Below are 12,709 nucleotides of genomic sequence, written 5' to 3' on the forward strand. Positions count from 1 at the left end.
CCTGAAAACACACACTCAACATTTTAGGAACAGCTTCTTCCCCTCCGCCATCAGATTTCTGAACCCACATACACTAACTCACTGTATTTTTCTTTAATTTTGCTCTTTTTGCACTACTTTTTAATTAAAAAAAAATTATATTTCTTATTGTAATTTATAGTTTCTTTTTATTATTCTGTATTGCAATGTGCTGCGGCTACACAACAACAAATTTCACGACATTTGCCAATGATATTAAACCTGACTGATTCATTCACACCTCCAACCTTCGATTATCAGCACCTTTCTGAGCGATCTCACGAAACCACCTCTCTCTGCTCAGTCACTGCCCTTAGGCCTCTATCCTGGCCGGCTGGTGGCACAGTGAGATCAGCTCCGGACTCCGGAGTGAAGGTTCCCGAGTTCGAATCCAGGTCGGGCCACCCCCGAGCACACTTTCCAACCATGCTGGGTTGAGTGTCGAGCTAGCCACTCGGCCTCGTAAAAAATACAAGGGTCGAGTGAGGAACATTCATGACGTGACCCGGTTAATCCTGACTCCATGTGCCAGACAAGAATGGCTGAATGTCTGGTACAACACAATTAAAAAAAAGCCTCTATCCTCACCCATGGGTTCCCCCTACCCACCCCTCTGCCCTCAGACCTCTCCTTCCCTCTTGCCTACCCCACCTCAAGCCACTCTCTGTTCACCACCTCAGCCCCCTCACCAAGAATACAGAACATCACCAAGAATACAGAACAGTGCAGCACAAGAGTAGGCCTTTGGGCCAAACTGAACTAGTGATGACTAATTAAACTAATCTTACATACTGTATATGATCTATATCCCATCATGCTTTGCACATTCATACATCTATCGAATATTCGCTTGAAATCTTCTATTGTACCTGCTTCTACTGCCATCCAGTCCCTAACAGCCTGTTCCTGGCACCCTCCGCTTTCTGTGTAAAAAAATATCTAACTCACACATCTCCTTTGAATTTGCACTCAGCCTTTTCCCCTTGGAGCGACAGAGGATGAGAGGTGACCTAACAGAGGTGTATAAGATGATGAGAGGCATTGATCGTGAGGACAGTCAGAGGCTTTTTCCCAGGGCTGAAATGGTTGCCACAAGAGGACACAAGTTTAAGGTGCTGGGGAGTAGGTACAGAGGAGATGTCAGGGGTAAGTTTTTTACTCACAGTGGTGAGTGCATGGAATGGGCTGCCGGCAACGGTGGTGAAGGCGGATACAATAGGGTATTTAAAGAGACTTTTGGATAGGTACATGGAGCTTAGTAAAATAGAGGCCTATAGGTAAGCCTAGTAAATTCTAAGGTAGGGACATGTTCGGCACAACTTCGTGGGCCGAAGAGCCTGTATTGTGCTGTAGGTTTTCTATGTTTCTATGTTTCTAACCCTCTTGTCTTAAATACATGCCCTTCAGATGCAGACATTATGGCCCCTGGAAGAAGCTAGAGTGGACCGTAGATGTCGACTCTATGCCTGTCATACAGTCCTGTAGTGGTTAATGAGGTGCTATTATGACTTGGGGCATCAGAGTTTGGAGTTCAATTCTGATGACATCTGAGATGTCTTTTCCTCTATAGATACTTCCTGATTTACTGAGTTCCTCCAGCTTTCTCCCCGTACGTCCTCCCTGTGACTGTGTGGGTTTTCTCTCACAATCCAAAGATGTACCAGTTAGTAGGTTAATTGGTCATTATAAATTGTCCTCTGTGACTAGGCTGCTGTTAAACAGGTGGGTTGCTGAGCGGTGTGCCTTGTTGGGCTATAAGGGCCTGTTCCACACTGTATCTTTAAATAAATTAAAATAAAATTAAATTTTATAAACCTCTCTCATGGCTTCCTTCAGCCTCGGCTGCTCCAAAGAAAACTATGCAGGTTTGTCCAACCAATATACTGCATGTCCTCTAATCCAGGCAGTGTCTGGTAAAATTCTTCCAGCACATCCCTCCTCACCCTCGGAAGTATCTGCAGGAGGCACTGGCTCAAGAAAGCAACGTCTATTATCAATGTTCCCCGCCGTCTGGGCCACGCCACCTTCTTGCAGCTGCCACTGGGCAGGTAGTACAGAGATCTGAAGTCCCACACCACCAGGTTCAAGAAAAAGCTATTTGCAACCACTCAGTTTTTATAGACAATAGACAATAGGTGCAGGAGTAGGCCATTCGGCCCTTCAAGGCAGCACTGCCATTCACTGTGATCATGGCTGATCATCCACAATCAGTACCCCGTTCCTGCCTTATCCCCATAACCTTTGATTCCGCTATCTTTAAGAGCTCTATCCATCTCTTTCTTGAAAGCATCCAGAGACTTGGCCTCCACGGCCTTCTGGGGCAGAGCATTCCATATATCCACCACTCTGAGTGAAAAAGTTTTTCCTCAACTCCGTTTTAAATGGCCTACCCCTTATTCTAAAACTGTGGCCTCTGGTTCTGGATTCACCCATCAGCGGGAACATGCTTCCTGCCTCCAGCATGTCCAATCCCTTAATAATCTTATATGTTTCAATAAGATCCCCTCTCAGCCTTCTAAATTCCAGTGTATACAAGCCCAGTTGCTCCAATCTTTCGACATATGACAGTCCCGCCATCCCGGGAATTAACCTTGTGAACCTACGCTGCACTCCCTCAAGAATGTCCTTCCTCGAATTTGGAGACGAGTTTTTGAACCAACTCTTCAAAACCCGAATCATGACACATATATATATATATATATATATATAGCATATATATATAGCAATACCATGATAACTTGCATTTCACTGGACTGCATTTTGTTTGTTCTAATTGTGCTCTTTCTTATATAACGTTGCATAATTTATGGTTAATTTATATTTCTCTTGCGAATGCTTCTTATGTGATGCCAAAGACAAGAGATTCTGCAGATGCTGGAAATCTGTTGGAACACACACACAAAATGTTTCCGTACAACATAGTCATCGTCACCATCAGTGTGTGCTGTGTCATATGACGTGGGAGATCATGGTCTTCCGTCTGTCTTTAATCTGCCTGTTGGGAAGACACCTTCACACTGTTGTTCTTACTCTTTTCTCTATCCATGACCGTGAGTGTTTCTTGGCAAGCTTTTCTACAGAAGTGGTTTGCCATTGCTGTCTTCTGGGCAGCGTCTTTACAAGATGGGTGACCCCAGCCATTATCAATACTCTTCAGAGATTGTCCGCCTGGTGTTAGTGTTACAAAACCAGGAGTCTTGATATGCGTCAGTTGCTCATGTCACCACCCACCACGTGCTCCCCTGGTTTCATGTGATTCTGATCAGTGGGGGGGGGGAAATAAGGGTGGTGTTATACAGGTGCCACACTCTCCCCAGGGGTGACCTGCGCCTGACACCTTTTGTAGAGATGTATCTCCACCCCGCCACCCAGTACAACATACTAGTCCATATATTATTTTTACGATGATAAAGTTGCCTTTAACTTTCACTACGTATCCTTTCCAAAGTCTCTACATCTTTCCTGTAATGGAACTAGCAGAGTTGAATGTAATACTTACACTTAGCATGCCTTCACCTCTCTCTTCCCTCAACTTCTGATGCCAAACTGACCTTCATAAATCAGAGTATTGAGTACAGGGGTTGAGATGTTATGTTGAAGTTGTATATGATGTTAGTGAGGCCTAATTTGGAGTACTGTGTGCAGTTCTGGTCACCTAACTACTGGAAGGGTATCAATAACATTATAAGAGCACAGAGAAAATGTACAAGGGTTTTGTTGGAACTTGAGGTTGAATAGGTTCGGACTTTATTCCCCTGGAATGTAGGAGAATGAGGGGAGATGGAATTATGAGGGCTATAGAAGTGTGCAAACACACTTTTTCCACAGAGGTTGGGTGAGACTAGAACTGGAGACCATCAGTTAAAGGTGAAAGGTGAAATATTTGATGGAAACCTGAGGGAAAACTTCTTCATTCGAGTGCGAGTGTGAAACGAGATGCCAGTGGAAATGGTGAAGCAGGTTCAATTGCACAACTCAAGAGAAGTTTGGATAGGTACATGGATGGGATGAAGATGGAGAGCCATTGTCCAGGTGTGGTTCAATGGGACAAGACAGAGTAACTGTTCTGCATAGACTAGATGGGCTGAAGGACCTTTTTGGGTGTTGTTGAAATTTTTATGACTCTATGGCTCTATGACTGCTCCTTCAACCCTCCTCTACTACCGCACCCCTTAACCCTCAGTCTTACCCTCCTCAAGACCCGTGTCCTTCAGTCCCTTGTTTTCTTCAGTGCCTATACAATGTTCACTGTGCATGCAAGGATATATTATTGAGAGAACGGGCCGTGATGTTGGCAAAAATAACACTCAGGGAACTGAGATCAGTCAAGACGACACCAAGCTGCAGAGTCCGTTGAGGTTGTCGCTCAGATTTTGTTGTTTTTCTTGATTGATAGGGATAGTTTTAGAGGCAGTGTGGAGTGTTTGTGGGGAGGTTAGGGTTTAGGGACAGAGATGACTGAAGCTAGAAGTCAGGGGCTGTAAATGAAGAATTAGTGGCAGGAGCTGGTAGTCAGAGTCCAGCTCGGTGTGTTCCGTGTATGGAAGGAAGAAAGGTCAAATGAAAGAAAGGGAGAGGGGGAGAGGGGGAGAAGGGGAGAGGGGGAGAGGGGGAGGGAGGGGGGAGAGAGAGGGGGAGGGAGAGGGGGAGAGAGAGGGGGAGACAGAGAGAAAATGAAAGAGAGAAAGAACAAGAGAATATTAAAGATAGAGATAGAAAGATAGAAAGAGAAAGAGAGATAGATAAATGCATCAATAGTGTAAAAGGACGTGGTTGAAGCAGGTACGGGAGGAGAGTATTAGAGGGATATGTGCCAAATGGAATGAGTTTACTTGGGAATTGTGGTCAGCATGGCCCAGTCACTGAACTGTATGACTCTATTACTCCATAATGCTATAAAACTGGTCAGCTCCAATTCCCTTACCATATATGCTCTGGAAGTGTGCAATGCATTAAGAAACAGAAAAGATTGTCAATGGCATTAGGTCACATAGATCATAAGATGTAGGATTAGGAATAGGACATTCAACCCATCAAACCTGCTCCACCTTTCAATAGAATCAAACCTGATCCAGAAACCCACAAGTTCTTTTCTCCTTCACTCCAATTCCATCACTGATTAGAAACCTAGTTATCTCAGTCTTTACTATCGATACATTAGGACCACACATCTGCGGCAAGGAGCTCTATAAGCTCACAAGCGAAGAAATTCTCCCTCAGCTCAGCCTAAACCATTTGTTCCAAGACTATTTCCTAAAATTGGAGCTGTTGGAGAAGGCATGAAAGCATGCACATCAACATGCAAGACTTGGACCACATGGTCTGATTTGATGGCGGAAGAACCATCACAAACCCTGAAAGGATTCGAGAGGATAAACAGTTTGCTTCCAAAATGGGAAAGTCTAACCTAAGATTTGTTAAATTAATAACTAATTCAGACCTTTGATTCGTCACCTAGTAAGATAAGATGGACTCTTGATCTCACAATCTTTCTTTCATTTGCTCTTGCCTGTTTGCGTGAAAGGTAATGATTCCAATTCAGCATTCGAGAAACAAGGTTTTCTCCTTGAACTAAATAAATAAATTTTAGCTCCACTGCACTGATAGCAAAATGCTGGAGGAACTCAGCAGGCCAGGTAGCATCTATAGAAAACAGTAAACAGTTAATGTTTTAGGCTGAGACTCTTCACTCAGACTTGATGTAGGGTCTCAGCCCGAAACATCAACTGTTTACTTATTTTCATAGATGCTGCCTGAGCTGCTGAGTTTTTCCAGCATTTTGTGTGTGTTGCTTTGGATTTGCACCATCTGCAGGTTTTCTTGTTTTTGTGGCACCGCATTGATAGATTTCTTAATCAATATCAGCTCTGAACAGGACTGTAGCAACTGCTTCAGAGGGAAGTGAGAAACAGAGCTGTACAATCCACCCTAATTTAGTAGGCCTTGCCATTAACTTGATTGGAAGCCAACATAGATTCCATTGAATCTACATGCCTAGGACGTGCAGTACCAAGATTTGGCCAATGGGTAGCAATGTTGCCCCTCGTGACTAGCTTGGTAGAAATATTTTGCAATGAGAGAGAATACAGATTTGAATTGTAACCTTTCACAGCTAAAGACATTCCAAGGACTCTTAACACCCACTGAGGAGCTCTTTGAAGTTCAACTGTTGCCATGAGGTTAGGAAATGCAGAAGACAAGTTGGGCACAGCAAGCCTCCGTAGAAAGAAATAATAAGTTGATTATTTGCAGTGGTGTTGAGTGGGAGTTAAGGATGCTGAGGAGCACTCTGTTCTCTGCTTCCACTCACGATCATCAGACCTTTTATCTTCTCTTGCGAGCAAGCAGACTGCTGGTTCATTAGCGCATCTGAAAGAAAGTCTTCCTTCAGCAACACCATGTTCTAGGGCTTAACGGCCATAGACATCTGATAGAGAGGGAAAACACTGGACACGAAGACTGACCTATTGTTTATCAACAATGGACAATGTTGGTATCAGGGAACATAGGACGAAGCCAGGGAGTAGAGTACACATTGAAGCCACGGTCAAGAATGCTCACCAATGCCTCTACTTCCTTGTGACACGAAAGAAATTCAGCATGTCCCCATCAGCTCATACCAATTTTTTATCAATGTACCGTAAGAAGCATTCTGTTTGGATGCATAATGGCTTGGTATGGCAACTGCTCTGCACATGACGGCAGGAAACTGCAGAGAGTCGTGGACACAGCTGAGCGCATCATAGAGAACGGCCTCTCCTTCATGGACTCCATCTGTACTTCTGAACACTTCAATAAAGCAGCCAACATAATCAAAGATCCCAGCCACCCTGGACATTGTCGGTTCTCTCTCCTATCAAAAGCTTGAAAGCACGTACAAACAGGCTCAAGGACAGCTTGTAACCCACTATTAGACGACTATTGAATAGCTCCCTAAACAATAAATTGGACTCTTGACCTCACAGAATCCACCTCCATGAATATCCTGCCTTATACCTTGTTCCTGAATGCACAGTCCTAGATGGGCTTTACAATCTACTTCACTATAATCTCGCATTGTTTCGTTTAACTGCACTGCACATTTTAGGTAGCTTTTACACTTTATTCTGCATTGTTATAGTTTTACGTTGTGTGGGCACGTGGCCAAGTGATTAAGGCATTGGACTAGTGACCTGAAGGTCGTGAGTTCGAGCCCCAGCCAAGGCAATCTGTTGTGTCCTTGAGCAAGGCACTTAACCACACAGTGCTCTGCGATGACACTGGTGCCAAGCTGTATGGGCCCTAATGCCCTTCCCTTGGACAACATTGGTGTCATGGAGAGGGGAGACTTGCAGCACGGGCAACTGCTGGTCTTCCATACAACCTCCCAGTGAAGACTTTCCAGGCGCAGATCCATGGTCTCGCAAGACTAACAGATGCCTTTAATAGTTTTACCTTGTTCTAGCCTGATGCACTCTGTAACGATTTAGACTGTATGCAAGACAAGTTTTTCACTGTTTCTTTGTGCATGTGACAATAATAAATCAAAACCAATAGTAGAGTAAGTCACAGGATTGCGAAAGAGAGATATGGAACTGTCTCCCTGGGATTGATTGTGAGTGAGTCTAAGTGGTGAATAAAGAAAGGGCAAAGGTAGCAAATCTCTCCATGGGCAAGGGACTCAGAAGAAAGCCAAAGGCTAGAGTGTAATACCAGAGAAATGAGAAAAGCGTTAGAGCGTCTTATTTTAGGGAGGGGAGGTTAGGATGGGCAACAGGACCCCATGAAAATGTGGAGGAATATTCATGCTCAGGAGTTCTAGAACGATGGACAGATGACCGTTAACTAGTTCTTTCTTCAAAGTTCAAAGTAAATGTATTATCAAGGTACATAAATAGGGAGAAGGATTGTAAATCAGCCACGATGGAATGGTGCAGCAGACTTGATGGGCCTAATGTCCTAATTCTGCTCCTATGACTTATGTCACTATATATTACCCTGAGATTCATTTTCTTGCAGCCATACACAGTAGAACAACAATAGAACCAATGAAAAACACATTGATTCTGCCGTACTTCATCCTATCCTTCACCCGCCCAGCTCTGTCTCACCCCATCTACCACCCACCTACCTTTATCTTTCAATTTCATCCTTCCCTCTTCCCCACCTGCTTTCTTCTATCTATCATCCTTAACCTTCCTTTGGTCCACCTGTCAACTACAAGTTCCTGTTTCACCCTCGCCCCTCTCCTCTTTATATCTTCAAGATACGGACATATGGATACCTGCCTGTCCACAAAACTAAAGGTGTACGAAGCTGTTGTCCTCAACATTCTCCTGTATGGAAGTGTAACCTGGACCGTGAACAAAAGACACGTCAAAATGGTAGCAGGATTCCATATGTGTAGTCTGAGGTCGATCCTTGGCATTAGCTGGCAGGACGGGGACACAAACTTAGTGGTCAACGATAGGGCGGAGTCTATGATTGTTGAGGCCACGATCGTAAAAGCACAGCTTTACTGGACAGGACATGTCATACAAGTGAAGGATTCCCAAATCCCCAAGCAGATATTCAGTGGTGTTCCTTCACTAGGCAAGAGGTTCAAACACTGTGTGAAAGCTAATATTGCACATACTGAGCTTGTACCAAAACAGCTGGAACAGAGTGTGCAAGACCGGAGTGGCTGGCGAGCCTTGGTTAAAATCATTCACAACGACCTCGAGGAGAGATGCCGAGCAGTACTGATCACCACTCAACAAAGAAAAAAAGCAATAGCAGTGGCTCCACTTCCAGATCCAGCAGTTTTCATGTCCTTATTGTGGACGTCTATGTCACTCACAGCTAGGACTCTGCAGTCTCCTACGAACACACAAATGAAATGCACAAATCTAACTGTCATTGTCGGATATGATGGGCACTCAACACACTGCAGCACAATATTTTGGGCCTGCTCCTGTTTTGTGCTATTTTATGTTCTATGTCATCTCGTCCAGCTCTATAGCACGCCAAGGGCAAGTTGGAAAACACACACTGGTCCTCACTGAGGCATCAGCAGTGGAAAGGGTGAGTAACTTCAATTTCCTTGGAAACAACATCTCATGGAATCTATCCTGGGCCCAATATATTGACACAATCACTAAAAAGGCACGCCAGCAGTTCCACTTCTTCAGGATATTGAAGATATTTAGTATGTTATCAAATTCTCTAATAAAGTTCAACAGACGTACAGTGGAGGAGCATTCAGACTAGTTACATTACAGCCTGGTATGGAGGCTCCAATACACAAGATCTCAAGAGGCTGCAGATGCTTGTAGACTCAGCCAGATCCATCACAGACACAACGCTCCGTACCATCGAGGTTATCTTCAAGAAGGTGACATCATTGAAGACCTTCACCATCTGGGAAGTGTCCTCTTCATGTTACTACCGTTGGTGAAGAGGTCCAGGAGCCTGAAGTCCCATGCTCAATGATACAGCAGCTGCTTCTTCTCATCTGTCATCAGATTTCTGAACAGTTCATGAACCCATGAATACTACCTCGTTGTTCATCTTTTGCACTTTATATTTATTTTGTAACTTACATTAATTTTATGTCTTGCATTGTACTGCTGCCACAAAAAAAAATTTCATGACATACTTTGTCAGTGATAATAAACCTAATCTGATTCTGAAGGTAGCAATACTTCTGAGGGTCCTGTCTTTTGATCATTCCCATATGTAATAGTCTAACCTTCGTGGTTGTACTTTAAACTATCAATGTCTTAATCTTTGGATTAGATGAGATGAGGTGAGATTAGATTAATTTACTGTCATATACACCAGGGCGCAATGAAACTTCTTGTGCACATAAAAGTTACGGTGTAAACGGTATCCATGGTAATAATAAATACAGCAAAAAAGTGATGAGAACTAAGACAACAGAATGGTGTAACGATTGTAATGCATACTGAGGTCATCGTCATGGCTTGGCTTCGCGAACGAAGATTTGGGAAGGGGGCTGCCCACGTCTTCTGCAGGCTCACTGGTGGCTGACGAGGCCAATACAGGACAGGCAGGCCCGGCCACAGCGGCTGCAAGGGAAATTCTGTTCTGGGTTTAGTGCTGCTGTGTCACGGTTCTTCCTCCTTCTCTTTTTGTCCTTGATGCCAGCCCTGCGTGCGTTCTCGAAGGAAGAGAGAGACTGGTGAATGGTGTGTCATCAGGCCTCGTGATCAGAGACTAGATTAGACCACTAGTGATGGTCAATGTGACAGGCACCAAGGGATTTCTTCAGAGAGTCCTTATACATCTTCTTCGGTGCCCCTCTGTTACGGTGACCAGTGGAGAGTTCGCCATACAGCACAATCTTGGGCAGGCGATGATCCTCCATCCTGGAGACGTGCCCTGCCCAGCGCAGCTGCGTCTTCAACAGCATGGCCTCGATGCAGGTGACCTCCGCCTGTTTGGGGACTTCGATGTTGGTGACGAAGTCGCTCCAGTGGGCGTTGAAGGTGGTGCGGAGGCAGCGCTGGTGGAAACGCTCAAGGAGTCGTAGGTGGTGACAGTAGGTGACCTATGACTTGGAGAAGTACAGGAGGGTGGTCAGTACAACGGCTCTGTACACGCTGATCTTTGTGCCTTTCTTCAAGTGCTTGTTGTTCCAGACTCTTTTGTACAGCTTGCTAAGTGCGCTGTTTGCCCTTGCCAGTCTATTGTCAATCTCTTTGTTGATCTTGGCATCTGACGAGATGGTGCACCCCAGGTAGCTGAACTGGTGGACTGTCTTCACCTCTACCTCACCGATGGTGATGTAGGGAGGGTGGTAATCTTCCTGAGGTGCGGGCTGATGAACTTCTGTCTTCTTCAAGCTGACTTCCAGTCTGAAGAGCTCGGCGGCCTCTGCGAAGCAGATGTTATACGCTGCAGGGCTGTCTCTGTGTGGGCAACAAGGGCAGCATCATCGGTGAAGAGTAGCTCTCGGGTGAGTTGCTCCAATGTCTTGGTGTGGGACTGTAATCGCCTCAGGTTGAACAGGCTGCCATCGGTGCGATATCGGATGTAAACACCTTCCTCGTCATCAAGGTCTTCTGTGGCCCTTTCGAGCATCATGCTGAAGAAGATGGTGGTGTAAAAAAAATTGCCAAAGTGGCAATAAAAGATTAACTGGAACAACATTCTTCGACTGTTTCACTGACTTTGTGGTTTGGTGTTTTATATTCTGTGTTTCTTGCTCATTTATTTGCCGTTTGTGCAATTTGTTCTTTTTTTGCGCATTGGGGCTTTAATGTTTTTTTCCTGCACGGGTTCCATGTTTTTTTTTGTTTTATGGCTGTCTGTGGGGACAAAAAAATCTTAGGGCTGTATATTGCATGCATACTTTGATAACAAATGTACTTCGAATCTTTGAGGTCAAATTAAGGATTCAAAAAAGTGGCAGAAACAACACAAAGGTGAAAAGAGTGCTTAAGTTCAGAAGTCTGGGGAAGAAGTCTGAACATTTGGGCATTTAAGCTCCTGTATCTTCTTCCAGAAGGTACAGGAAAGGGGAACGACCAGCGTGGCAGGAATCCTTGATGGCTCTGCTAACCTTCTCATGATCTTTAGATGCTTCTCAATATTTTCCACATCTTTACCAAATTTCCTCTTTGGACCAGTCTCACAGTCATAGAGTCATAGAAAATAACAACACAGAAACAGTTCATGTCAAACTATTTAAGCTGCCTACTCCAATCAACCTGCACTGGGACCTTAGCCCCCCATACTCCTACCATCCAATTACCAACGCAAACTTCTCTAAATGTTGAAATTGAGCTTGCGTACACCACTCGCACTGGCAGCCTGTTCTACATTCTCACAACCCTCCTCATGTTCCCCAGAAACTTTTCACCCTTCACTCTTAACTCTTGACATCCAGTTGTAGTCCCACCAACCCAATGTCTCCTTTTGCTACTCAGTGTCAATTTTTGGTTGATAGTGCTCCTGGGAAACAACTCAGATTTTCCATACGCAATACATTACATACACGGAAGCTGTTAAATAAAAACAGAACATATTATTTCATCACTATCACACTTTCAAAGGTGGGTTGAACTTTTTCATGTGATCAATGCAGTTAATTGATCTGTGAATTATTCCTGATACGTTACAATTCCAGAATCAAATTATGGAAGGCCAAAGCTGCAACAGGAATTGGATCACATGCTGCTCCTTGATAGTCTATCCAAATATCCCTACAGCTATGCCTTTAATCAACAATTATTGACAGCTTTGACTGTGTAGGTCTTTGGACAGGAACTGTCCTGAAGAGGGGTCTTGGCCCGAAATGTCAATTGTATTGTATACTCTTTTCTAGAGTTGCTGCCTGATCTGCAACTTTTGTTTTATGCTGTGTTGTAAAATCCGCTGAAAACAATTGTTATCATTAGCAAGAGGTTGGAACCCTGGAGTACTACTGGAATGTACATTCTCTATGGCCACTACGATGTATCAGAAAATATATCTATGCTTTCATCTGCATCTTGTCTCTAATTATCATTTGATATTTTCAAAAATGGCATTTTAATTACTTATTACTGATTACTACTTATACCAAGTGTTCCCAACCTTTTATATGTCATGGACCCCTACCATTAACCGATGGGTCTGTGGACCCCAGGTTGGGAACTACTGACTTACATTGTTTTTATCTTCTTGGGTGCTCCTCCTCCTTCCCTTTCTCCCATGGGTCACCGTC

At 44.2% G+C, this 12,709-nt stretch overlaps 1 long non-coding RNA gene across 12 annotated transcripts in view; it reads right to left on the reverse strand.

Moving 5' to 3' along the window:
- Positions 1 to 12,709, reverse strand: part of LOC134347806 (uncharacterized) — a 293,384-nt gene that overhangs the window by 115,387 nt on the left and 165,288 nt on the right. The window lies entirely within an intron of this gene.

Source organism: Mobula hypostoma, chromosome 6 (assembly GCF_963921235.1).
Source record: "Mobula hypostoma chromosome 6, sMobHyp1.1, whole genome shotgun sequence".
NCBI lineage: Eukaryota > Metazoa > Chordata > Chondrichthyes > Myliobatiformes > Myliobatidae > Mobula > Mobula hypostoma.